Raw genomic sequence first — 26,763 nt, 5'->3', positions numbered from 1 at the left:
CAGATCACGCTCACACTGTGCACTTCTTTTCATGTCCTGATTATAGCTATACTACAGAAAATGAAAATGGCTGGAAACACTTGTTTTATAGAGATGCAATCCATAAAGAAAAATGTTTTGATGAAATGGAAATACTGAAGACATACATCTATGGCTATGCCAGTCTCAGGCTAGCAGAGGTCCTTCATGTTGGTCCATATTTTCTCAGTAAGGAAAAGACAACATCAACTTTAGAAATTCACAGGCTACTTTTACATGAGTTCTGCCCAGGTTTTTCTTTTGTATTTTCACCATGTGCATTTCATTTAAAGAAAATGATTGCCATATGGTTTTGATTCATTTACACTGAGCTCATAAAAGTACTACGTTTTAGGAGGTATTTGATCTCCGCAAAATATCTGAATGTCTTTATAAGACATTTTATTAAAACCAGGAAGTTATATTTTGCTAGCATATGAAATTAAATAACAAGTGGTTCATATTTCTTAAAAGAAAATCTCTAAAATCTATGAATGCATACATATCACAGAATGACTTTGTCTATCTGCTTTCTTATCTGTACAATTTTGTTTACATATTCCCAGTGAAGTAGAGAATTGAGGAAGTTATTTACAAAGCTCAAGTTTATAACTCTTTTTACAGAATTATATAGTTAATTTATTATTTGTTTTTCTTTTAAATATTTGTTTTGTAGTGAAAATTTCATCTATATTATACTCCACTTGCCTGTAAATATTCTTAAAAGTTTATAGTACAATTTGTTATGTTTGTGTGTGTATATGTGTGTGTGTATGTGTGTGTGTGTATTCAAGTTTATTTTATGTTTTGAGAGAGAGGGAGACTGTGAGCAGGGGAGGGGCAGAGAGTGAGAGAGAGAGAATCCCAGCACACTGTAAGGTGCTGAGTCTGATGCAGGGCTCAAACTCACAAACCATGAGATAATGACCTGAGCCAAAATCCAAAGTTGGACGATTAACCAACTGAGCTACCAAGACATCCTCAATTTACGTATTTTAAAATAGAAAATGAATGTGAACTTTTTGAGTTCTCTCGATCGATTTTGTGTAAATGAAAATTCCAGAAGTTTCAAGCATACATTTTGGTTTTCCATTCCTATAGTTTTCCATTCATTATTTCTTTTGAAATTTGCTTACCCAAGTGAAAAGTTTAAATTCAACACTTGAGTTTTAATTAATGCTAGATATATTAATTCAGAACAACTCATAAACAAATACATACACTCCAGGCACTGGTTAACTAAATAAATAGCAACCTAGCATAGTTTCGAAGTCAGGATGGGGGTGCGGGGTGAGGCAAGGTAGATTCCCTAACAGAGAAGATGACACAGAGGAGCCTGACTAAAATTTGGTCAGACTATCAGTGGCCAGACTGTGGATTATGCAGAATCTTACAGGCCATAGAAAGTAATTTACATTTTATTCAAAATATGAATGGTAACCCATTGATAAATTCATATCAGAGGAGGAACAAAGTCAACTTTTTCTAAAGAAGTTGCTTTTGCTTCTATATCAAAAGCTAAGACAATGTGTATGATATTTTGACTTATGTATTAAAGTAGACTATCAACTTAAATTATTTTCATTATTTTTTATAAAACTTACACTCAAATATCCCTCTCTGTTTTCTTCTTTTATAAAAGTTGAAATACTAAGTGGGAAATATATTGAGTATTTATCATCCAGGTGTTTATGTTTATACCTTTCCTTTATGTTACAGAAATATATTCCTTTGAATTTGAATGTTGCAAAATTAGTGATTAACATTACCATATATTTAGTGTCAAAAGTGAAAAAAGCATATAATCCAAAGACAACCCCCAAAGTCTGTTTTATTAAATGAATTTATATAGACATCTCTTAAGTACCCAGGTGAGTCTTGGTATTATCATGTTGGTAAAGCAAAATTAATCAAAGTAAAAAAAAAAAAAAAAAGTCTGATTATTACCTGATCAGCAAAATAAGCATCTCAAATTTCTTCATTGACATATTNACATGAGTTACACCCTGAGGCAAAGAGCCTAATTTAGAGTTAAGGACAGATATCCAACCCCACCCAATTGTTTCTCCTTGGAGGACCAACCTCTTAAGGCATTTGTGATCAGTATTCAGAGTGACTTATTCTGGCCTTGAATATGCTGATTGCTCCCTGTGAAGGGACCTATTGAGGAACTTCTTCTTTTGTGATTATGGGAGCAAAGGTGTTTCCTGAAAGAACTGTTTTTCTTAATACTCCTTAAACAAGCTGTTGACCCTGCTCACAAAGAAGTAACTTCACCCTTTTTATGCTAAAAACATTGTCTTGTATGCTAAAGATACCTTCCTTTCCCCATAGGATAAGCATCTAAATCACTTACCTCAATCACTATTGATAAAGGTTATGCAGGAGTCTTCTACAAATCTATGTTCTGGGAAATTTTTACATATCAAAGAAGTTTGTCATCAGAAATCATTGTCTAAGGCAAATGCCACTTCTGTGCTGCCCCCCAAACACTTAATTATAAAACTAAAGTTGAGCCCCAGTCAGAGCAGAGATGCCTGCCTGGTGACCAGAAAGATTCTTGGGACTCTCTCACTCTCTCCTTAGCCGACACCGTTCATCCTTCAGGGACCCCTGGACCCGACCAGAGCCGGTCTCCGACAATATATATATAAATAGTGCTCTTATAACAGGGTAATAGAAGTAGCCAGACATCAGAAATATGGCCTTGTATGATGTAGTAGATTCTAAGAAGTAATAACATCCTATTTCATAACAGTGCAATTACTACTGCATCAATATAAACTGTAGAAATGATTATCCTCTTCACCAAATTTATCCAGGGCTTATAATAAACGAATGATTTAATTCAAGAATTTCACTATGTTTGAGAGGAGAAAAGAGATATTTCATTATCCACTTTCCTTTGAAACACTGAAGGAGGCTGATGACCTTGGATATAAAGAGGTTGATGAGTAAAGCGAGGCATAGTAATGTTACCATAGAGTTAAATTCTATGCTATTGTCCTTTCATAATGTCATAAAATCATAGTGAAACATTCCACATTGATAGGGATATGTTGAAAACAGCCAAACAAAAAATATAAAAAAATTTGTTTTTATGTTTTTAAATTGTTTTTATGTACAGATTGAGCATGATTTTATTTATTTTCTTTAAATTATAGCAGTCAGGAAAAAAGATATTTGGATTGGGAAGAGATTTTTCAAAAACCCTCAAAAAAACATGAGCTCCACTCACCTTATTTCAAATCATTCACCTTGAGACTTGCAAACTTGGAAACAGTTGCCTCAGGACTGCAGCAAATGTAATTTTCTAACAGAACTTTGCTATGGAAATAGTTTCGTCTATGGGTGTGTAGAAACAGCAAGAATACTGAGAATTATTCTTATCATCTTGAATTATAGGGTTATCTACAAGATAAGAAATGGAGAAGATAAACAGCCACTGCTTTTGAGGATAAAGAATAACCATGTTTTCCTCTCTCTATACTTAGCTAGCCAGCAGGAGTTAGAATTTTACACCTGGCTTTGGTTAGACATTTGTGGGAATTTTTAAGTTCTGTGGAAACCTATAGCTCTTATAGTAAAGCTAATTTAATAAGAACCAATTAAAGGGAGATCAACTTAATTTGCTGCAAAGATAACTGACTGGTGAAGCAAATAGAAGAAATTTGTCATCTGCACTGGAAAAATTAGTAAGCAACTCTGAGAAATAAAAGAACATGAGAATTATTATATTATGTGAAAGTATATGGAAGAAGTTTTCTTTATTGGTACCAAAATATGTGAGTATATTATGGTGATTGCTAGTTCAAGAGGAATCAATGGATGACCTAAAGGATTATTTATTTTCATATACTTCTTGTTTCATGGCAGAATTTCCTACATTTCAACAGAAGTGGTATATTTCCACATTCATATATTAAATTTCTAGTATTTAGGTGACTTTTTTCTAGAAAAGGGGAAGTTAGAGAAAATATATTCATGTTATCAAAAAGTGCAAGGAAAAATAGATACGTAAATACAAAAAATTATTTAATATATTTTTAATGTTTTTATTTATTTTTGAGATGGGGGGCAGATAGACAGGGAAGAGACAGGATCCAAAGCAAGCCACAGGCTCCGAGGGTCTGAGCTCTCAGCACAGAGCCTGACTCAGGATTCCAAATCACCAAACTCTTGAACCATGAGTTCATGACCTAATCCGTAAGAAAAAAAAAAAAAAAGTATTTATTTATTTAAAAATTTTTAATGTTAGTTTACTTTTGAGAGAGAGAGAGAGAGAGAAAGAGAGCGAGACAAAGCGTGAGTGGGGGAGGGGCAGAGAGGAAGATACAGAATCCAAAGCAGGCTCCAGGCTCTACACAGTCAGTAGAGAGCCCGACTCAGGGCTCAAACTCAGGAGCCATGAGATTATGATCTGAGCTGAAGTCAGCCGCTTAACCGACTGAGCCAAGGCATCAGGAAAAAAAAAAAAAAATGTACTTAAATGCATGGTTATAAATCAATGTGGTGGATTCCATGGTAAGAACATAGAAAAGTGGCACATATTAAGATATCAATAATGTCTGTCCAAATACATTGAAAGAAGAGATGAAATCCAAAAGGAAATTTGAATGGTAAATTCTAATATTTTACACAAACAATGGGGAAATTACTATCTCAGATAGAGGACAAAACATTTTCAAAACTTACTGACATACTAGGTAAAAATAGTGTTCCATGATCTGGGAACAATTATCAATTAAATTGTTATGGTGGACAAGATGAGAGATAGATAAGGCCATATCCAGGTTATGGATACAAAGTAAGCTGAGTTTTTAATTTGGCTATTAACAAAAGTAAAAGTAGTTGGGAACTGGTCATGTTTGTGAGGTAAGAGGAAACTTTATTTTATACCTGTAAAGTTGCATTATAGCTGTATATATAGGAATGAGCTTAATTACCTGGATTTATAGCTCAAAGAGACAGAACAATTAATCTTTTCTACAAAATTCTACAAAGGCTCAAAAACCTGGGTCTATCAGCAGCAAAAATGAAAAACACCCATTAAAAGTGTTTGAAGCGTTCTGCTTTTTAGACAGCAGATAATACAAAATATTTTTCTTCAAAAGCTCAAAAGAAACCTTTAAATTAAGTGATATTTATATAAAATATTTTTCAAGACAGCAGTAAAAGTAAAGACAAACTCAAATAAATACTTATGTTTATAGTAACCTGCTACAAAAAATAAATTTAAAAAATGATTGCTTTGCTTGAGAATTCATTTTCATATGGCACAAATACAAATTTATTGCTACCAATGCAAATATTTTCAGATGTTTACAGAATGATGTGGCTTTCAAAGTTTACTTTAGTCATAAAATATCCCAGGACATAAATCCAATGCTTACTATAAGACTGGAGAGAAGTGAAAGTGTTTTATAAAATATGAATTTCTTAGCACACAGTGTTTTCTTTCTTGTTATGATATTCATTGCTTTCTAAAATATTCTTGGGAAGGACATACAAACTTTCCTTTTGTAATAAACTAAATAAACTTGTGTACAAATTTTATCTGTTTTGGATAAGGGTGTTTATCAGTGTTTTAACTGGGGGGATGGCAGATAATGGATTCCATTTAAACCCCTACAGCCCTGATTTTCAAACATGGAAAGTAGATTGGGTCATCAAATCATTCCTTCCTGTTCACCTTTATATATCCTTTTAATGTAAAATAAAGGAGAGAAAGGAGATGTTTCCAGAGTAAAAGCAAAACAGAATTCTATCATATTTTAATACTTAATATCACATAGAAAGGAAGTAAGAGGAAAGGAAAGAGGAAAGAAGGAAGGAAGGAAGGAAAGAAGGAAAAGGCAGGGAGGCAGGGAGAGAGAGGGAGAGAGAATTAGTAGCTATGCTGAAACATTACTTATGGACATGGTATAATAAATTCCAAACAGGAGGGTTTTAAATTAGTGTTTTTTTATTATTACAAAATGTTCACTATGGGCAGATTTATATATGTGAGATCTACAAATATACAGTAAATAAATGTAACAGTAAGAGTTTATAGATAGCATCTGAAGTTTGAAGGCCAACTGTTTATTGGAGTCAAAGAAGGCTAAGAAATCAAGAAGAACCTTAAGTAATAGATTATATAAGAGGAGGGGGGAAAAAAGGAACCTGTACTGGTGTCAACACTCTTCTGATATTTCTGATGGCAAAAAACATCTATATATTTCCAATTTTTATCTAATGAAACTTAGTAATTTACATAAACTTATGAGGAGGAAAAGAAAGGAAGGAAAGCTGAAAGACTACTTGAAGATTAGATTAATGGTGATGAATAGGAATGTTTTAACTGTAGTAGCAGCATTGATAAAATCAATTAAACCTGTCAGATAATAGTAAATGAATATTCTTTGAAAATGAAGAGTAGCAGCAATATGACCTAGACTAGCTCTTTAATCCAGGGTAGCCAAACTTTCTCCTATGAACACAGGGACAGTATCTGTCCTTTACTTATTTCCTAAAGGTGTGAACAGGTTTCCATGACGAAATTATTTTTTAATAAGCAATGAAAACAATGACAACAGCAATAATGGCCACAACAGCAACAATAAATGTCAGTACTGGAAAGCCCTGTGCTTCATGCTGATATGTATCCATAAAGAAAAAAGGTGTGATGCCTGTCTTAGATTCTTCTGGCTTTTTAAAAATTAATTAACTAATTAGTTAGTTACTTTTTATTGTGTATTTGAGGTTTATACTTTTTGGTGACATTCTGACTTAAGATTTTTAAAAAGTATTCTTTTTATGTATTTATCTTAATTTTTTACTGTTTATTTTTTAGAGAGAGAGACAGAGACAGAGACAGAGAGAGACAGAGTGTGAGTGGGTAGAGAGAGGGGGAGACACAGAATCAGAATCAGAAGTAGGCTCCAGGCTCCAAGGTGATAGCACAGAGCCCAGCATGGAGCTCAAACCACAAACTGTGAGATCAAGACCTAAGCCCAGATCAAGCTTCCAATGCTTAACCGACTGAGACATCTAGGTGCCCTTAAAAACTATTCTTAATAAAATTTTGAAATGTTGGTTAATTAGACATTATATATATTGGATATATTGCATATATTGGATAGGTGACCATTAAATAAAATTTTTGTGGTGTTTTGTTTGTTTTTATTCACCAATTAGCTACATTTATTCCAATTTGAATGAACTCTGAGTTTAGTAAAAAAATGAAATAAATCAGAAAGTTAATAAGAAAACAATTTGAATTAAATTGACATTGTAAAAGTATCATTTTTGAAGAGGATTCTCTAGATGTTTGGGTGAAACATCTATATATATATATATATTTAGAGAGAGAGAGAGATCATATAGATGTATATAAATGCATACATACATTGTCTGAACTTTTAAACCTGCCATTGTGTTTTTTCTGTTGCAGATTTATATTTATTTTTGGAAAAGGTAAAGCGATTAAAGGGAAATTTATATATCTACTCAATTACTCATATATGTGAAACAATTTAATTCCTTTCCATTTTCTCAGCATGTTCAAACTGCTTCCTTTGGCTTACATGACCAAAACCATAACTGTTTACTTCCTGTATCTGTGACTACTACTTTTTGGCTCTTTGTCCTCTTCCACAACACGTGCTGTCCCAACCATGCTCAGTGCTTGAAAGGGCATCTCCTTGGACACCTCTCTACTGATTTTGCACTCAACTTTGCCAAATATATCCATTTCCATGGTTTCAAATATTATTTCTTGTATTTTTCCCCGGCCTTACCTTTATGTAATCCTTGTCTCCTTTCTCATTAACACCGTCATCCTATGGGTTTCTCTCGGTTTACAACTAGAATGTGACAGAGAACACAGACACAAACACATAATTAACATGGGATAAACTGTTTAGATCAACATACTGCATGCTTTAGTATCAGCTTTACAGGAATGACAGTTAAAATTATGCTCCAGGTTATATATCATTTGGAATATTTCTTAGAATTTACTTTAAAATATTTTTTTAAATTTAAATTCCAGTTAGTTAACATGTACTGTAATATTAATTTCAGTAGTACAATTTTGTGATAAATCACTTAAATACAACACCCAGTGCTCATCACAAGTGCCCTTCTAAATATTTCATTTTGGATTTTCTTTTATTTAAAAACATGGTCTGCATATATTTAATATATGTTCAACCATTAATAGGTTAAAAAATCTTGGCATGTAAATTTGATTCTTTGAGTTTTTGCAAAGACAAATGTTTTATAAAATTACTAATGTGGATATTGAATAACTGAAAAGACTGGAAATCTTTGATTAAAGAAGGCAGACCCTCACATGATAGCATGAATGGCTAAAGTTAGACATATGATTTTTGTATGCATGTTTTATAATCCACATTGTACTGTAGGTTATATTGCATATCTCCTGATGGGGATTGTTTTTCTTAATTCAGGATTTTATACGGATTTCCCCATCTACAATGTCTAGATTTATTTATACCTAGATGTGTGCTAACATCTAAACAAAAGAAAAGATTCATTGTTACATCACTAAAATTATTATTACTATCATTTGTTGAAAAGCTACAAACATCATCAACTCTAATAAGATCCTTCTCACTAAAATCCATCAAGTTGGATGTTACTCAACATTGAGAGTGGTTGGAAAACATCCAAAAGCCTTCTGCAAATGTGTTCATTTTGGAAAATATCACTGTTACTAAGACAAATGAACAAAGTGGATAGCAATGTATGTGGAAATAAAACAGTATTTTCTAGGATAAATAAATACAAATAACTACATGTTTTTTTTTCTTTCTTTTTTTTTTTTTTTTATCAAGCCCTATAACTGATAAGGGATTGAAGCAAGAAATGACAGTACAAAAAACATTTGCTTGGAACATTTGTATCTGGGATAATAAAGATGACTCAAACACAGCCTGTACCCATGTCTCTAAACTATTGGTTTATGGAAATCTACTTCAGTAATGGTTTTGGCTAAATTTGCTTTACAGAAACCCATTTCTCATTTTCTTGAATATTCTGTTGGTTAAGCTGAATGATTTGATGCTACCAGAATATTAAACATTTAGGTCATACAATATAGACTGGGTGTATACAGTTTTGTTTTGCTTTGCTTTGCTTTGTTTTGTTTTGTTTTGTTTTGTTTTTTAGAGTGTGAAAGAGAGAGCATGAGCAGGGAGAGAGGGGCAGAAGGAGAAAGAATCCCTACCAGGCTTCATGCTGAGTGGGANTACACACACACACACACACACACACACATTCTGTATAAATATATATATATATATTCTTTCTCTCTCTCAGTATATATATATATACATACATATATATACATACACATATGTATATAAATAAGTAGCAGAAATGTTACAGGCTGGAATGTGATACTTTGTGAGTTTTACTGGATGTTTTTAATCATAAAATTTATTCAGGTGAAACATCCTATCATTATGGTTCATTATATTCTCTAAAATATAGGTAAATAACTTACAATGACATTTCAAAACTTGTCAAAGTTAAACCTTGCCAAAACTCAAACCAGACCTGTTAGTAGTTTTCCTAGTCTAAGTTACCATTCTATACCTCAAACAGAAGAACACTCATAGGGCCTTTTGAAGTCTAAAATTAAATACCATAAAGCTAAAGAGGATGACTTGGGGAAAAGGTGGGATCAGGAGAAGGGTGTATGCAAGACTTCTGATAAGCAAAGGCCTAGAGGAAAAACACAAGGATTGTTTAGACACTGAGAAGAGGCTATGGTAAATCAAGTAAATGATTCTACTAAATCCAAAGACATCATTGTCCTCAAGCCATTTGGTCCTGTTTGAACAACTGACTAAAGCCAACCTGCCTTGTTTCCTTGTAGTCTTAACAATTTTCAGATAATTGTTTCCTGCACCATTATGTCAGACTAAAGATAGACTTACAGCCTAGCATTAAAACAAACCATCTGTTGCAAAAAATAATGCTACTCTCCCCACCTGAACCCCCATAAATAGAGTTAAGATCTGTAGTCACAGAATCTTGGAAGTTGTTTTTATTTCTAATATAAGAGCTGAAAAGAATAAAAATGTCTTCTTAAATGAAATGAATATAAACCTATAAAAATGAATGAATTATATGATAGATCTTAAAGTTTGTCGATATTTCTAATTAATATATTGGTTCCTTGAAGACACTATTCAACAGCATCTAGATAGAATTTCTGGCAATGACTAATAAGGTATGAGTGATTCAGTTTGCTAGTCTACTTAGTTCTAATTACTCAGGAATATGCTTAATCTTGGTATAAATTACATCCACTGGAAAACAGTAAGATATAGGAGGTTGTCTAACTTTCTGACCTAGAAAACCAACATGAATTTACCATGGGGAAAATTGATTCACACATATGATAAAAACCATTTATGAGAATCCATAAACCTCAAATTTTTTAAAAAAGGAACTGACTTAAAGCATTCACATTAATTCCCATGTCTGAAAATTTCCCCCAGTCTTCCCTCTCGGTAATAATAACCTGACTTAAAAAAAATTTTTGTTAGTGTTTATTTATTTTTGAGAGAGAGAGAATGAGCAAAGAAGGGGCAGAGAAAGAGGGAGACAGAGAATCCAAAGCAAGCTCTGTATTGCCAGCCCAAAGCCTGATGTGGGGCTTGAACCCACAATAGTGAGATCGTGACCTGAGATGAAGTTGGCTACTTAACCAACTGAGCCACCCAGGTGCCCCATAACCTGACTATTTTAATATAAATCCAAACAATACAGGCATTTTCAAAATGATTTTAAAATTATTTACTCTGGATAAATAAATGAGTCCCAGTACAGTTCAGAAGTTGTCCATTTGTCTCTCCTTAAGTTTTCCCTAGGTCCCATTTTTGAATAACTAGAGCATAATAATCCTGCATATCAGTGCACAAGAAGAGAGTTGTCATGGACTTCACTAATAAGAGAAGGGGATACTATGCACAGTGTTTCTTCTCTGCTTTCCCTCTGGGTCCTGATGTTGACATAGCATCTCTCCATACCTTTCCACATGGGATTTGGTGGGACCTGTGCATCTTCAAAAGATTTCTCACTCTCTTCAGATGTGAAATGTGTTGCTCATCATCTGGAAGTTAACCAGATGGCTAAATTTGCATCAGTCTCTTTGCCACCTCCACGTTGACCTGTTGGTAAGGCATTACCCTTTCCCTACCGGTATATCTGTTTACAGCTTGGAAGAACATATCTCTATGTATTCAATTTGCAAAATACTCACTGAGAGAACATATTATGCCAGATATTGCTTTAGGCTTGGGATATAGTATAGAACCCAAGATAGAGAAGCTACTGCTCATATGCAGGATTTCAGTAAGGGAGAAGGAAAATAAGGAAAATTACATAAATATAAAAGACTGATGAGTGCTATGCTGAGTGATAAGTACAACGATTTCATATAGGCAGACAGGGTAGATGTTTACATGGAGAGGCCAGAGCATAATTTCTAAAACTGAAATATACATGCTAATGAGGATCTACTCATCTAACATTCAGGGACAGCATTCCAAGCATGAGGAATAACCATTGCAAAAATAAAAAATGTGGAAGTAGCTCGGCAATGTTGAGGAAACAAGAGATGTCCAAGGTGGCTGAAGCATGACCAGTGTATCAAAAATCTCTGATGCCCTTCCTCCTTTTTTGTCTGCATGAGCCATCATTTATTGCAGACATAGTTGTGGCAGCCAGCTTTGTCCAGGTGTAATTCTGCCTCAGCTTTCTGCCTTAGCCTTAGCACTAATTAAAACTGATTTTGGGGGCGCCTGAGTGGCTCAGGTGGTTGAGCGTCTGACTTCGGTTCAGGTCATGATCTCACGGTTCGTGGGTTTGAGTCCCGCATCAGGCTCTGTGCTGACAGCTCAGAGCTTGGAGCCTGCTTCAGATTCTGTGTCTCCCTCTCTCTCTGACCCTCCCCTGCTCACGCTGTCTCTCTCTCTCTCAGAAATAAATAAAAACATTAAAAAAAAATAAAACTGATTTTCTTGTTTTCTCCAAGGGTATTCTGGTGAAATGGTATTGGGCCCTGCAGGAAACCTTGGCCTTCCCACATATGAATGTGCCAACAAAAGGCTGAGACCCAGTGGGTGGAGACTGAGAATTGTATTCATTCCTCTATTTCTACTCAGGAGAGAGAGAGAGGTCTTTACCCTTCTTTCCACTAAGCTTTATCTTATTACAGACATGATGAATAAAAATTAATTCTGTGGTTTGTAAACATTTCTCAGGCCATTTTCTTTTACACTTGATGCTGTGTCCTTTAAATAATTATTTAACAATATAATGAGTTTTTCTTAAGGTTTCAAGGTTGGGGTATCAGGGGGAATGAAAAAACAACATCCCCTCCCGTATTTCAAGTTAGTTGCATGCCTCAGATTAATAATCTACCTACCTTCTTGTCAGAATGAGGTAGAGGCAGAGATGGCAGATAAACTATACAATTAGAAATAGGTAAATGTAGATATTCCTGTTACTACCATGTTGTAGAGTTCTTCTTACCTTCAGGGACTGGCATCTCAGCACACAGGGCACATGAGGAGCGGTGATTGAAGTGGAGGACATTATTAGGAGGGGTGAATGTGTGAAAGAATCCAGATAGCTGGAGGATTCTGTGAGGTGATGAATGGGGACATTTGGCTTGTAACCTTTCAAGAACTTTAGAGATTCTTGTGCCTTCATTTGCTCTTGGAAACAGAGGATTCTTCTTGGGATTTGCCACTGATTTTGAATAACTGCAAATATGTTTCAGCCACTGTCTGAAACACTCTATATACATTATAGCATTTATCCTACTCTTGATCATTTGAATACTATTATTTTCTGCATTTTATAATAGATGAACATGAGGGCAAATCGTTCCACATCCTAAATCTGTAAAGAAACAAACATTTGAAGGTAAAGCCCAAAGGTGTAAAGCATTACATTAAAGTTCAGGAATGGGAGAGAGTGAAGCTTAGATGTTCTTTTAGATTTTTCTATTCTTATCATCATTATATAGAAAATGGATTCAAGAAGATATTTCCAAGAATAAACACTATATGTTGGTAAGAGAATCTCTTGTTACTTATATTTCAGTAAATGAAATATAGTGAAAAAGCTCCTGGAAGTTTAGAACCACTGATAATTGTTACAATTTAAAACATTAAAAGGAGTTGGGGTGCCTGGGTGGCTAAGTTGGTTAAGCATGTGACTTTGGCTCAGGTCATGATCTTGCAGTCAGGGGGTTCCAGTCCTATGTCAGGCTCTGTGCTGACAGCTCAGAGCCTGGAGCCTGTTTCAGATTCTATGTCTCACTCTTTCATGCCTCTCCCCCATTCATGCTCTGTCTTTCTCTCTTTCACAAAATAATTAAACATTAACAAAGTTTTTAAAAAAACTTTGGTTTTTTAAGTTAAGATTGGTAATCACCTTATTATTCTAAATCTTTGTCTATAAATTGATAAAAATTTTAAAAAGGATAAATCAGGTAAAGATTTATAAGAAAATCACAACATAATTACACAATATTTCACTGATAAAGTCTCTTATCTTAGATCACAGTGATATGAGTTGAAAAGTGAGTGCTTTATCATTAACTAATTTCACATGGTACTCCTTCCTGACACTTTTGAAATTATGGATGTGTAGGAAAACATTTGTTTCCAAAGTCGAGATTTTTATTACACAGAAAAATATAGAAAAACCAAAAGTTGAAATTCAAGTTTTATGATAGGATGTCACATTGCATGATTAACTCTAATTCTTTAGTCAAAGTTCAAATGGACCTTTTCTAGCATGATGATTTAATAGTATCCAATGATAGGTCATCACTAAAATGAGGCTGATATCCATTTGCAGGCAGGTCCTCTTGGTGACTCTGTACATCGGTTAATTGCAATGAGAAATCATTAGCTTTGCTCTTGTGAGCAAAATTACCAGAAAAGTCACTTTTCCAATAGTATCCAACCAAGAGAATCTAATCATTATCCTTCCTTTTAAGAAATGTCAGTTACATGGCAAGCCAGGCATCCATCACCACTCCACTGAGGGTCTTTATGTGGATAAAACTTGCCTTGAAGCTACAGATGGCTCTTTAATCTTATAATGATTCAGAATTGTCCAACCGTACTCTGTTTTTAGACTTTTCACTGGAAGAGAAATCCACCCTGAGTCCCTTATTTTATTAACCTATTTGGCTGCATAGATCAAAGTTTAAAAAATAATAAGGCCAGGATTTCTATTACTTTATATATAATGACACAATTCCCCTACAGCTCTTGTGATTTCAGCACCTACAGAGATTAGAACACCATATTTTACAGTGGTCACTCTGCAAGTTTAAAACATAGTGCTATCCCCATTATGATATTTGAAAAGTAAATTCTTAAAAACAAATGAAAATGTAGCCATAAATCTAATTTTTATAAATACTGCGAGAAAATAACAGTTCAAATAAAATTACATCTAAAAAGATTTTATTTTTTAAATGAAATCTAAGCTTTTTACTATCTGCTGCTTTTTTTTTTATTACTGATTTTTGTTCTCTGCCAACACCCCAGAATCTCACAATTGAATAATTTTTCAGGGCCTTTTACTTCATTATTTTTGTCTCCTTTTTTTTTTCGTTCCTTTTATTAAAACAGCAGAGGTCCATTTGGAGCCCCCTGCTTGACAGTGCTGCTGGGATTTAAACTTTAGCAAGTTCAAAGGAAACAAGAATTATAAGGAGAAGCCTTAGATTTATATAGATTCTTTTGAAGAGCTCAGAGTATGAGAAACCTTTCCCATGGTCAGGGTTAAGGTTACAAAGTATAGAACACGTAATCTCTGTATTCTTGTCAGCCTCCCATCCTTCTATGCAATTCCCCAAACACCTTATTGAAAATGGTAGGTACAGTATTGGTAAAGGTGCCAACAGGAAACAGTTTCCACTCAGCTTTTCACATCTTTAGTGAAGAAAATGTTTACAGGAGGAAGAGGAGCGTTATGGGAAATAACAAGGGGTGTTGAGGTAGTCAGACACTTTTATGTTACTACTAACCTTCCATCAGAAAAAAACACAGAAGAAAATCATGCCGCTGAAGCTCAGTGAGAGAGACAGAGCCAGAGAAAAAGGGCTACCCAAGGAATGCTAAAGAGGTGAGTGGAGGTAGCCACAACCAGAGAGTTCTGCCTATAGCAAGGAGGATGGATAAGAGCTGTCCCCTCCTCCTTTCCTCTGATCCCTCTGGTGGCCTGCTATTAGCCCAAATAACTAGAAGCCAACAGTTGGGAACATCAGGGAGGCAGTCTGCCGAGGTTGGCCCCAACCCCCCCCGCCCCCCCGGGGCACAAAGAAAGGTAAGGAATGAATATGGAAAGGTGCAAAAGGAAAAGGGACAGCAGTGCCTTTGTTATTTAGCTTTTTACTGTTTTCCTTTGTTCAAATTAAGAAAATCATATTCAATAGAGGGTAGACACAATTCTATTTATAACTTATAAATAAATCACCATGAGATGATAAGTAAATCATAAAGCCAACAGTAAAATATAAAATGTAACATTTGCTAGTTCCAGAACTCTTTATAACAAGCAGGTGAGAACTTGGCAGCGGGGAGAGATGGAGTGAAATAATAATCAGTGTAAGTTATGCAACATAATAGCTCCTAAGATGTAAGAGGATGCACATCAAATGGAACATAACAAAACAGGTATAAAGAAACTGTTGAATTCTTATTTCATGTAACTGTACTTATATCCTTCCTTTCTCCCTCCCTTCCTTCCTTCCCTCCTTTCCTTCCTTCTTTCCATCCTTCCTTCCTCCTTCTCCTCCCTTCCTCTTTTTTATCTTTTCTTTTTTTCTTCTTTTCTTTTCCCTCTTCTCTTCTCTTCTCTTCTCTTCTCTTCTCTTCTCTTCTCTTCTCTTCNTTCCCTCTTCTCTTCTCTTCTCTTCTCTTCTCTTCTCTTCTCTTCTCTTCTCTTCTCTTCTCTTCTCTTCTCCTCTTCTCTTCTCTCTTTGAAATTGGGTTTCATCTATTCTATCCAGAAGGTAATTGTACTAACTAAGCAGGTTGCATATAATAAAACCAGTTCAAAACATTGTTTCCCTCAACCCTTCAGATCCATTTGGAGCGGTATAACCCCTCAACGTTATTAACCAGAGGCCAGTATTGCATGGGCACTTTAAATATTTAATGATGCCAATTGTTTGATCCAATAACTCGTTAATACATTATATTCTAAATGCATAATTTAATAGATTCAACACTATCCAATTTTATATTGTCCATCTTCGTATAATTCTTTAGAATCCTTTTCTACCATTGCTCTCCAAAGTCAGCTGATACAAGATAGAAGGATCTAGCAAATCCTTTAGGACATATGTTATCTCCTTTGGGAGCCAAATTTAAAACTATTTCCCTGGATCAACATGGGGCTTAACTCTTGTCAAAATTCCTGGAAACAGTGATGTGTAGGGAAAGTATTTTTTTCTAATGGTTAATTCTAATAGTTTTATCCTGTACTAATAATAAAGCATAATAATGATTATCTGATTGAATTGTAGAAGAAATAGTACACTTGGCCCCTAAAGCAACATTGTATTAAAATTCTACCACTAGTATATAGTTGTTATGTATTTGTAACTGGAATCTTTGGGGACTGTTTACAGTGAAATGAGGGTTAAAAAACTAACATCAATTATATAATAATTTTTAAAAATAATAATTCAGCAAAAAGTAAAAGAAGCCCCCTTTTCATAGTTTTTTTTTTTCTTTTTTAATAACAGAATGTAGGTCAAAACTTGTGTGTTAAAATTTTATTGAGGGGTGTGTTACCAGAGAAATTTGAGTAAAAGAAAATGGGAAGTCCCCCAGCAAAGATGGCCATAGATTTCCAACAAACAATGCTAATTGTTTGGCCATGTGGGATATCTCCTGAAAGATCAGTGGAAACAAGCACATCTTGGAATAGCCCATGCAGGAGAAGATAAGTAAACAATGTATCTACTGGAAACTTCTAATTCCATCTCATTTGCTAAAATCTATCCCCCCTACTTGCAGATATGCTGGCAAAATATTCCCAGGACTTTGTCACTATAGAGTAAGAGGACTTGAATACTGAAATTAGTTGCTGAAATAATGTTTTACTGTTTGTTTCATTTAATACTTGAGTACAAAAACAACAAGAAGTGCCTAAGTGAAATTTTTTTGGTATTATTTATTTATTTAGAGAGCACAAGCAGGGTAGGTGCAGAGAGAGAGTGAGAGAGAAAGAATTCCAAGCAGGCTCTGCACTGCCAGTGCAGAGCCCAACACAGGGCTCGGACTCACCAACCCATGAGATCATGACCTGAGCCAAAATCAGAGTCTGGCGCTTAACCAGCTGAGTCACCCAGGATCCCACTGAGTGAATTATCTTGATTGTGGACATAATTTTCCCAGAGCCCCCAAGTGCAAAAGCAATCTTTATCTTTTTGATAACCAGAATTAATTATATTAGCCAGCAGAATAAGCTCACTTCTAAAGTGCAAGTAGAAAGATTTTTTTTTAATGTTTTTTTTTTTCTGAGAGAGATTGAGAGAGAGAGAGAGAGAGAGAATGTGAGCAGGGAAGGGTCAGAGAGAGAGGGAGATACAGAATCCAAGGCAGGGTCCAGGCTCTGAGCTAGCCATCAGCACAGAGTGTGATGTGGTGCTCAAAACCACGAACTGTGGGGCGCCTGGGTGGCTTAGTCGGTTAAGCGTCCGACTTTCTCTTGGGTCATGATCTCGCGGTTCGTGGGTTCGGGCCCCGCGTCGGGCTCTGTGCTGACCGCCAGCTCAGAGCCTGGAGCCTGTTTCAGTCTGTGACTCCCTCTCTCTCTGATCCTCCCCTGCTCACGTTGTCTCTCTCTCTCGCTCCTAGAAATAAATAAAACATTAAAAAAAAAAAAAAACCACGAACTGTGAGATCATGACCTGAGCTGACATGACCTGAGCCAAAGTCAGATGCTTAACTGACTGAGCCACCCAGGTGCCCTGCAAGCAAAAAGATTTGCATTGAGACAAAGTACTGGGGTTTGAGGTCTATTAATAGCCTGTATCATGGTCAAAATCACAACTTTAATAATGAGGTCCACTGGATAAATACTGGAGTTGCATGTGATAGAGGCAAGTTGTCATCCATGGGGCAAGTCATCCTGTTTGAGACAGGTGAAATAATTTGTGGGGTCAAGTGCAAAATGAAAACTTGGAACCTTCACTGAAAATTCCCTCTGAATTTCAAGGTGATTGCAGTGTATTAAACCAAATGTGGAGCCTCCTGAATGTGAAGACGTGTGACTCTGGATTACACATCCGTGAAGCCTCTGTTCCTGTCCAAGTGGGTTGTGAGACATTCTTTAGGGATAAATGTTCTCTGTTGGGGATTAATGTGAAATAAAATGATATATACACTTTACATCCATTCTCATTAACTCTTTCCCCAGACTTCTCTGATCAGATCTCCCAGTAGTTTTCTCTACTGACTCCTAATCAAACTGGCCAAGCACTTATCAGTGCCTGAGAGTCAGTGTGTATCAGTACTTCAAGCTGTCTTTCCCCTCATATTAATTTGATGTGGCCAAGTTCACCCCATCTCTGTCCAGTGGAAGGACTTCTCTTTTTCATTGTTTTTGATTGATACTCATGAAAGAGGAGAGGATGTTAAATGGCAGAAATTCTTTCTGGCTAGCGGCAACATACTGCACTAACCCATTTCTTATCCAAGGCCAAGGCATTTTTTAACTCTGTCAGTTGACCATAGGAAATTCTCAATGAGGTTGGAGATAGGAGTTGAAGAAGAGGAACAGAAGAAAGTGACATGAGGGTTGCCTGAGTAGCTCAGTCGGTTGGCTCAGGTCATGATCTCATGGCTTGTGAGTTTCATCCCTGTGTCTGTGTTGACAACATGCAGCCTGTTTCAGATTCTGTGTCTCCCTCTATCTCTTTGCCCCTTCTCACTCATACTTTGTCTCTCTCTTTCTCTCTCTCTCTCAAAAATAAATACACATTAAAAAAAAAAGAAGAAAGTGACATGAGAGTCCAAGAGACCTGTTCATATAATTTACTGTGACTTCAGAACTTTTTTGAGCCTGAGCTCTAAAGCACACTTCCATTATATAATGAATTGCAACTAGGCCTGAAAAACTTTATGAATTATTGGATATTCAGCTTGGGTTTCAGTCATTTATTGTCCTAGCCGCACATCAGGAGGTTTATCAAGGAGAAAAATGATTCTTGGCTACATATGTTGTTACTTTTCTCTAGAATACTGTGACTCTCCAATTAAGTTTTTTCAATGACTGCACTGCATCCTTACCCACTGTGCATCCCTTAAGTACCATCAAAGATGCTGTGTCGTATGGATTAAGGGACATGTATGCTTTCCTTACAGCATTAATTTGATTCAGAGCATTTGAATGCCACTCAAAACAACTATATTTTGAGTTTCCCAAGAAATTAGTTCTAGTTCTAGCCCCAAATGTGGTAGGTGCTATCTCCAAAAGCCAAAATTCTTCATGAAGCATTGTCTCTTTGGAGCTGAGAGGTGCAAAAATTTGTTCTTTATCATAAAGAGCATATTCTAGCACCTCACAGACCACTGGAATCTTAAAGATTTTGTCATTGTGAAGGGCCATTTAAGCTTTGCTGAGTTACCTGCCACCCTCCGACACACGTTTATCTACACAATTTATGATATTTGACACTCCCCACTCACTGGATCCAATTAAGATGATATGATCAATATATTGAACTAATGAAAAATCTGGTAGAAAATTAAGTTGATCAAAGTCCCTGCAGTCTAAGCTGTAATAGAGAATAAAGGAATTAACAGCTTTGAGGTGAGACAATGAATGTGTATTGTTGCTCATTCCAAAGAACCATTCATTGCTTTTGATTCTTCCTACTGATGAATATCAAGAAGCAATCATTCACTCATTCACTGCTCACACACTAAGTGAATTCAAGTTAGTTAACATACAGTGTAGTCTTGGCTTCAGGAGTAAAACCCAGTGATTCATCTCTTACAGATGACGGCCCAATGCTCATCCAAACAAGTGTCTCCTTAATGCCCATCATCCATTTAACCTATCCTGCCCCTCCAGCAATCCTCAATTTGTTATCTGTATTTGAGTCTCTTATGTTTGCCTCCCTCTCTATTTTATCTTATTTTCCCTTCCCTTTCCCTATGATTATCTGTTGAGTTTCTCAAATTCCGCATATGAGTGAAATCATATGATATCTGTCCTTCTCGGACTGACTTATTTTGCTTAGCATAATACTCTCTAGTTCCATCCACATTGCTGCAAATGGCAAATTTTCATTTTTTTTCATTGTTAAGTAGTATTCCATTGTTTATACATACCACATCTTCTCTATCCATTCATCAGTCAGATATTTGGGCTCTTTCCATACTTTGTCTATTGTTGATAGTGCTGGTATAAACATTGGGGTGCATATGCCCCTTCAAATCAAGCTTTTTGTATCCCTTGGATAAATTCCTAGTAGTGCAGTTGCTCGGTCGTAGGGCAGTTCTATTTTTAACTTTTTCAGGAATCTCCATACTCTTTCCAGAGTGGCTGCACCAATTTGCTTTCCCACCAACAGTACAAAAGTGTTCCCCTTTCTCTGCATCCTCACCACATTGTTCTTTCCTGAGTTATCAGTTTTAGCCATTCTGACAAGTCTGAGGTGGTATCTCATTGTGGTTTTGATTTGTATTTCCCTGATGATGAGTGATTTATAGCATTTTTTCATGTGTCTATTTGCCATCTGTGTTCCTCTTTGAAAAAGTGTCTACTCATGTCTTCTGGTCACATACCTGGTCACAATTTTTAAACAACAGGTTATAGATTTGTGGCATTATTTAGATTTTTGAAGTACATTAGATTTGAAAACTGGAAGAAAGACCAGTCTTTTCCATTACCATAGCTGCTCACTAGCTTTGCATCATATAAATAAAAATATACCACAGTTGGCTGTCTATCTCCCTTTTAGGAAAATAATAATCTATTTAGTTATTATCACAGTGTCCTAAAGATCAATTTATCTTGAAAAACACTCAGGTCACACCACCCACTACATATTAATTTTGTCCAGCTTGCCTCCAAAGGTAGAATGTTGTCACCTGGTTTGCCTTTCCCAAATCCCACCTTATCTGCTGATTATTAGTTAGTACATATTATTTTCCTCCTACTGAGAATCACACTATGCAGACAATAGCCATTATCAAGATTCTCAGAGATGTTGCTATGTCCCTTAGCAGATTCCTTACTATCTTAAATGAAAAGAATATTTGAACACTCCAAGAGAACATAATCAGGTAGTAGGTTATCTGGTTTTCCATAATAAATCCATTATAGCATTCTCATTTCCTTTTACTTTAGACTTTTTTGTCAGTATTGTGCCCTTCTTCATTTATTGAAAACATTCATAGAGTCTAGTATAGATATCACATATATCTATTGGTAATGTCCAAGCCTAAAGATACAGAATTTTTTATAGAATTGGATCCTAGAAAGTATCAGTAGCCTAGAACTATATTTTGACTCCAAAGATTCTGTGGCAAACCAAACTTTCATTTTCCATTATAAAAGTATTTAAGAGATCTAAAAAAGATGTTCAACATGGAAATGTGTTTAAGTTTTGGGAATACCCAGCAAGTGGGGTTGTGCCGATGTGGCTCCAGGAAACAATTCCAGCTATGGCACAGTCAGCTGTCTGTGTGAGTAGAAGAAATAAAAAAAATTGCCAAAGTAAGTTTCCTTGGGAAGGAACTGACTAAACTCTCATGACAAATACCTAACCAAGTGGACATGGGTTGAAGGCAATTTTCCAAGCTATACAAATGCACAGGGTGCTAATTAGGAAAACACACCAAAAACTATGTCATAACAGTGATACAAAGTAACAAAGGACCATCCAGAACATCCAATTGACAGTAGCTTATACATTTAATCTAGAACAAAAATAACATCTTTGAACTTTACATATTGCTGATAATGAAAAATCTAAAGCTCCCTTATTTCAGGAATTGAGTTGGCTGTTATTGGGCAAAGCTAACATATTTTGGCAGGTCTAAGAAAGTCGGAAACTAACAAAATCCTCCCTGCTCCTTAATTCTACTTTTGCATGTGTTTTCCTGAAATAGAATTACCCAAAACTGTGAAATCATTTCTTGCCAAGTGTAAGAAGCATAATTTTTTTCTAATAATCCTTTGATATTTAGTTGATATAAGGATATGTGATATGCGGGGGGGCTGGGTAGCTCAGCTGGTTTAGCGTCTGACTTTGGCTTAGGTCATGATCTCATGGTTCATGGGTTCGAGCCCTGTGTCGGACTCTGTGTTGACAGCTCAGAGCCTGGAGCCTGCTTCGTATTCTGTGTCTCCTTCTGTCTCTGCCCCTCCCCTGCTCTCCGTCTGTCTCTCTCTGTCTCAAAAGTAAATAAACATTAAAAAAAGGATACATGATATGCTAAAATTTAGGGAAAAAAAGTACTTGTAAATAAATTTGAGCTCTACCATTTTGAGGATCCAATGAAGAAAAGAAAATCTATCTATCTATCTATCTATCTATCTATCTATCTACCTACCTACCTATCACCTATCTACTATCAATCTAAAATTAACTTAATTCTCTTTTTAATAAATGGTTAACTAAATATATGCCATCCTAATAAATGCCGACAATAATACATAATTTTCTGAACTTTTAAGAAAATTAGATACTAAGCTAACAGGAGTATATCATAAAATTATCACTAAATATTAAAAAATACTAAAATAATATTTGGAATTTGAGCTTGCAGTGTCCTTATTTTTATTCTGAGATATTTAAAATGTTTAATACTGGGGCGCCTGGGTGCTCAATTGGTTAAGCATCCAAATTTGACTCGGGTCATGATCTCACAATTCATGGGTTTGAGCCCCATGTCGGGATCTGCTCTGACAGCTCAGAGCCCGGAACCTGCTTTGGATTCTGTGTCCCCCTCTCTCTCTGCTCTTCCCCCATTCATGCTCTGTCTCTGTATCTCTGAAAAATAAACATTAAAAACTATGAAATAAAATGTTTAATACTGAAGAAAAATTGCTTTCAAAATACAATTTGCATTTTCAGTAAAAAAAATAAACCTGAAGAAGTTGGGGATTTCATAGTATGATTTATAAAGTATGCATATTTGAGTAAAACACGGTTCAAGATGATTGTTTTGACTTGTTCTTCATGTAGGCAGCAAAGGTGACAGGTTTTTTTTTTTTGGTGTTAGTGAGCATGTTATAGAAAGCTAGAATGCCTCTGAATATTTTATCTTTCCACTTTTTCTATTACAAGAAGTAGGGAATTTATAGTATGATTTAGAAAGTATGCATATTTGAGTAAAACACAGTTCAAGATGATTGTTTTGACTTGGTCTTCATGTAGGCAGCAAAGGTGACAGCTTTTTTGTGTGTGTTAGTGAGCATGTTATGGAAAGTTAGAATGCCTCTGAATATTTTATCTTCCCACTTTTCTATTACCAATATTACTATCATTAGAAACTACCAGGCCAAGTATGTCATTCTGAACAGAATTATAAAACAGGATGTATCATGTAAGTATCACATTTGTAGCTAAAAGATGAGCAAAGAGGCAGAAATGGGCACTTAGGGAAAACATTTATACGTTTCATCTCTCTATTTCAATGTGCTTCATGCACTTTGGATAGTTTGGCCTATTTTATAACTGAATTCTTCAGCTTTGTTTAATTTTTTATTAAAATAATTCATAGAATTTTTAATTCCAAAGATGATATTTTAATATCTGTTAATTCTAGGATCTTTTTCAAGTCTGGTTACCTTAGTGTCTGATATTCTGCTAATTTTAAATGTGTGTAGATATATTTTATCTCTTTATACACACATTTAAAGGTTTTACTCTATAGGTCAATTATTTAAATCCCTTCAGACTTTGTTCCTGTTTCCAGTTGTGTCTTTTGTCTTTTGTCTACCGTACAACAGATTGTTCTGTGAAAGCCAGGTTGCACAGTTATGAATCATGAAATTGGGTTATGTTTCAGGCAGAACTGACAAGAGCATGCCATAAGTGATATTAGGGGTTTGGAGAGGAAGATGGCCAGGAATAATCCCCATGATTCTAACTTGGTTAATTTTATAGGTGGTAGTGCCATTTATTAATTTACTATGATAAAGAAGAAGTGGGGATCAGGGCAGCTATAAGGAAAATGAATAGTTATTTCCTTTTTAAAAATAAATTATGATAAATATTTAAGCAACTTGGCATACAAGTCTGAAATCATGATAACTTTTTTCTTGAAGGTAGTTGTTTAGCAACTGAATACATTACTTTTCAATTTTTACAATGAATCTCAACTAATAAACATGCCAAAGTTAGAACATGAATTTAATCATGGCTCTAAAAGACAGTCCTACCTCCCCATTGGTTTTTGTTTTTTTAATTGTTTTTTTTTTTTTTTCCGAGAGAGAGAGAGAGAGACAGTGTGAACAGGGGAGGGTCAGAGAGAGAGGAAGATACAGAATCTGAAACAGGCTCCAAGGTCTGAGCTGGCTGTCAGCACAGAGCCCGATGCGGGGCTCGAACCCACCAACTGTGAGATCATGACCTGAGCCGAAGTTGGATGCCTAACCGACTGAGCCACCCAGCTGCCCCCTCCCCATTGTTTTGTACATGTGTTTTCCACAGGAAAGTAACAGTCATGTATACATTTTGAAATATGAAACATGTTTTAGAAACAGGTAAAACTTATGCACAATCTGACTAGTATTTTAACAGGCTGAGAATAAGTTTTATAGATCAGAATTATGATCACTTATATGAGCAACAATATATAAAAAACATTTAAAAGTAAAATCCAAAAGCTTTATCAACTAATGGATATTGAGTAATGAAGCAGTCTTTTGTCTTCCTAACAATTAGAAGAGCTCACTCTACTCAAACCAGCAAGAGCGTTATGTTCTCTGCAACAGAACTCTACAGGGCATGCTACTCAAATGAGGAATACATCTGAAATAAAATTCTGAAGTTCAGGAAAGTGGTTTAAACACAGAATCTGTTCTGTCATGAAGTTATATACATGAAGTATTTGAAACCAGAGGAACTATGCAAAAATTATTGTACCTGAGAATAATACCATACCTGCTAGTCAGGGTTCTGTGGAGAAACAGACCCAATATGATAGATATAGATATATGAGGTGATTTTTAATGCAATTGACTCTTGTAATTATGGAGGCTAAGAAGTTTCATCATCTGTCATTTGTAAGCTGGAGAACAAAGAAAGCTGGTAGTATAATTCAGTCCAAGCCCGAAGACCTGAGAATTTTGTGGGGTGGTGGAAACTAGTATAAATCCCAAGTACAAAGGAATCCAAAGGCCTGAGAGCCAGAAGTTCTGATGTCAGAAGGCTGGTAAGGATGGATATCCCAGCTCAAGAGAAAGAAAATACTTGGTCTTCTTCTACCTTTTTGTTCTGTTCCCGTCCTCAGTGGATGGCTGATGTCCCCAACCCAACCTCTGCTTTGATAGAGATAGATCTCTTTACTCACTCTACTGATTCAAATGCTAATTTCTCTTGAAGACATACCCAGAAATAATGTTTTACCAGCTCTTAGTCCCTTAGCCCAATCAACTGCCACTGGAAAGTAACTATCTTACCATCCAAATGCAAAAAGTATATAAGAGTAGGTATAAGAAATATAACAAGAGTACATTTTTGTAAGCCAGAAGAGAGTACAGTATTACAAAAGCTCCTGGAAGCTATAATAACTTACATTACAGAGGAGGCCAATGGATGAAGCCTGAAGATATCAATCATGATCATTATGTATGTGTGAGGGCCTTGTTTTTATGCAGGACAGTGAGCAGCAGTGCCACTTTAAGCACAGGGAGATTTAAGAAAGCTGTTTGATATTCCTCCCAACCTTAAATGTTTGATTTTTGGCCAGCATATACTTGGAAAGGCCTTGAGGTAGGAGGCAGATTCAAGAGTCAATATCAACAAGGAGACAAAGTGTGGTATATCTCAGGGCAGAACTATGGAGAGAAAACAAAGGAAGACAGATTCGCAGCTCTATTAATACAGAATTAACCTTTTATAGATTTTACTAGTTCTGACCTGAACAATGTAAAATGAATTCCACGCAAATCTTCTTTAAATATTTTGAGATTCCATTACTATATTGGTTATTTTAAAAATAAGAATTATAAAGGACTATGACTCTCACATAATAGGTTTAAGTGTAAGCCGTTATACTTAACAAATTTTGTGCATGAATGAATCCTCATTTGAATATCTTTAGTTCGCGGTTGTTCAGAGCACATAACTCAGAGAATATGACATGATTTCCAAGTTTCAGTTTGCTTGTCAAAGCACTCAACCATATAGAAGAGTGGCTAATGATTTCTCGCCTAAATGTGCAATAAAATTACTAGGGATGTGAAACTCAACAACAACAAATAAAAACATTTCCTGACAGCAAAATAAATGGCTAGCATACTTGAAGATGAATACATACTTATTCAATTTGCTCTAGAGTTAGCTGTGTTGTGTTCAGCAGGAAGCTGTCACAGAGCAGTGAAGCTGCAGTATACCCAGATGGGCCTGCTTCTTGTAGGAAGAGACATCTGTATCCATCCATAACAGCAGATCAGCAATTTCCTTTGATTACTTTCTTGAAAATTTCTAAGTTACTCACT

At 35.5% G+C, this 26,763-nt stretch overlaps 1 long non-coding RNA gene across 2 annotated transcripts; it reads right to left on the bottom strand.

Moving 5' to 3' along the window:
- Positions 1-4,099: 4,099 nt before the first annotated feature.
- LOC144234759 (uncharacterized) lies at positions 4,100-26,763 on the bottom strand. 2 transcript variants are annotated; one of them, XR_013336061.1, is made up of 3 exons: positions 26,583-26,763; positions 7,800-7,865; positions 4,100-4,217 (listed from the first exon to the last, which is right to left on the bottom strand). It is a non-coding gene; the product is annotated as an uncharacterized LOC144234759 (long non-coding RNA). The 2 variants fall into 2 exon arrangements; XR_013336062.1 differs by lacking the exon at positions 26,583-26,763 and adding an exon at positions 25,839-25,883.

Source organism: Crocuta crocuta, unplaced genomic scaffold (assembly GCF_008692635.1).
Source record: "Crocuta crocuta isolate KB4526 unplaced genomic scaffold, BGI_CrCroc_1.0 scaffold709, whole genome shotgun sequence".
Lineage (NCBI taxonomy): Eukaryota > Metazoa > Chordata > Mammalia > Carnivora > Hyaenidae > Crocuta > Crocuta crocuta.
The sequence above is the reverse complement of the archived record's forward strand: the minus strand, read 5'-3'. Positions and strand labels throughout refer to the sequence as shown.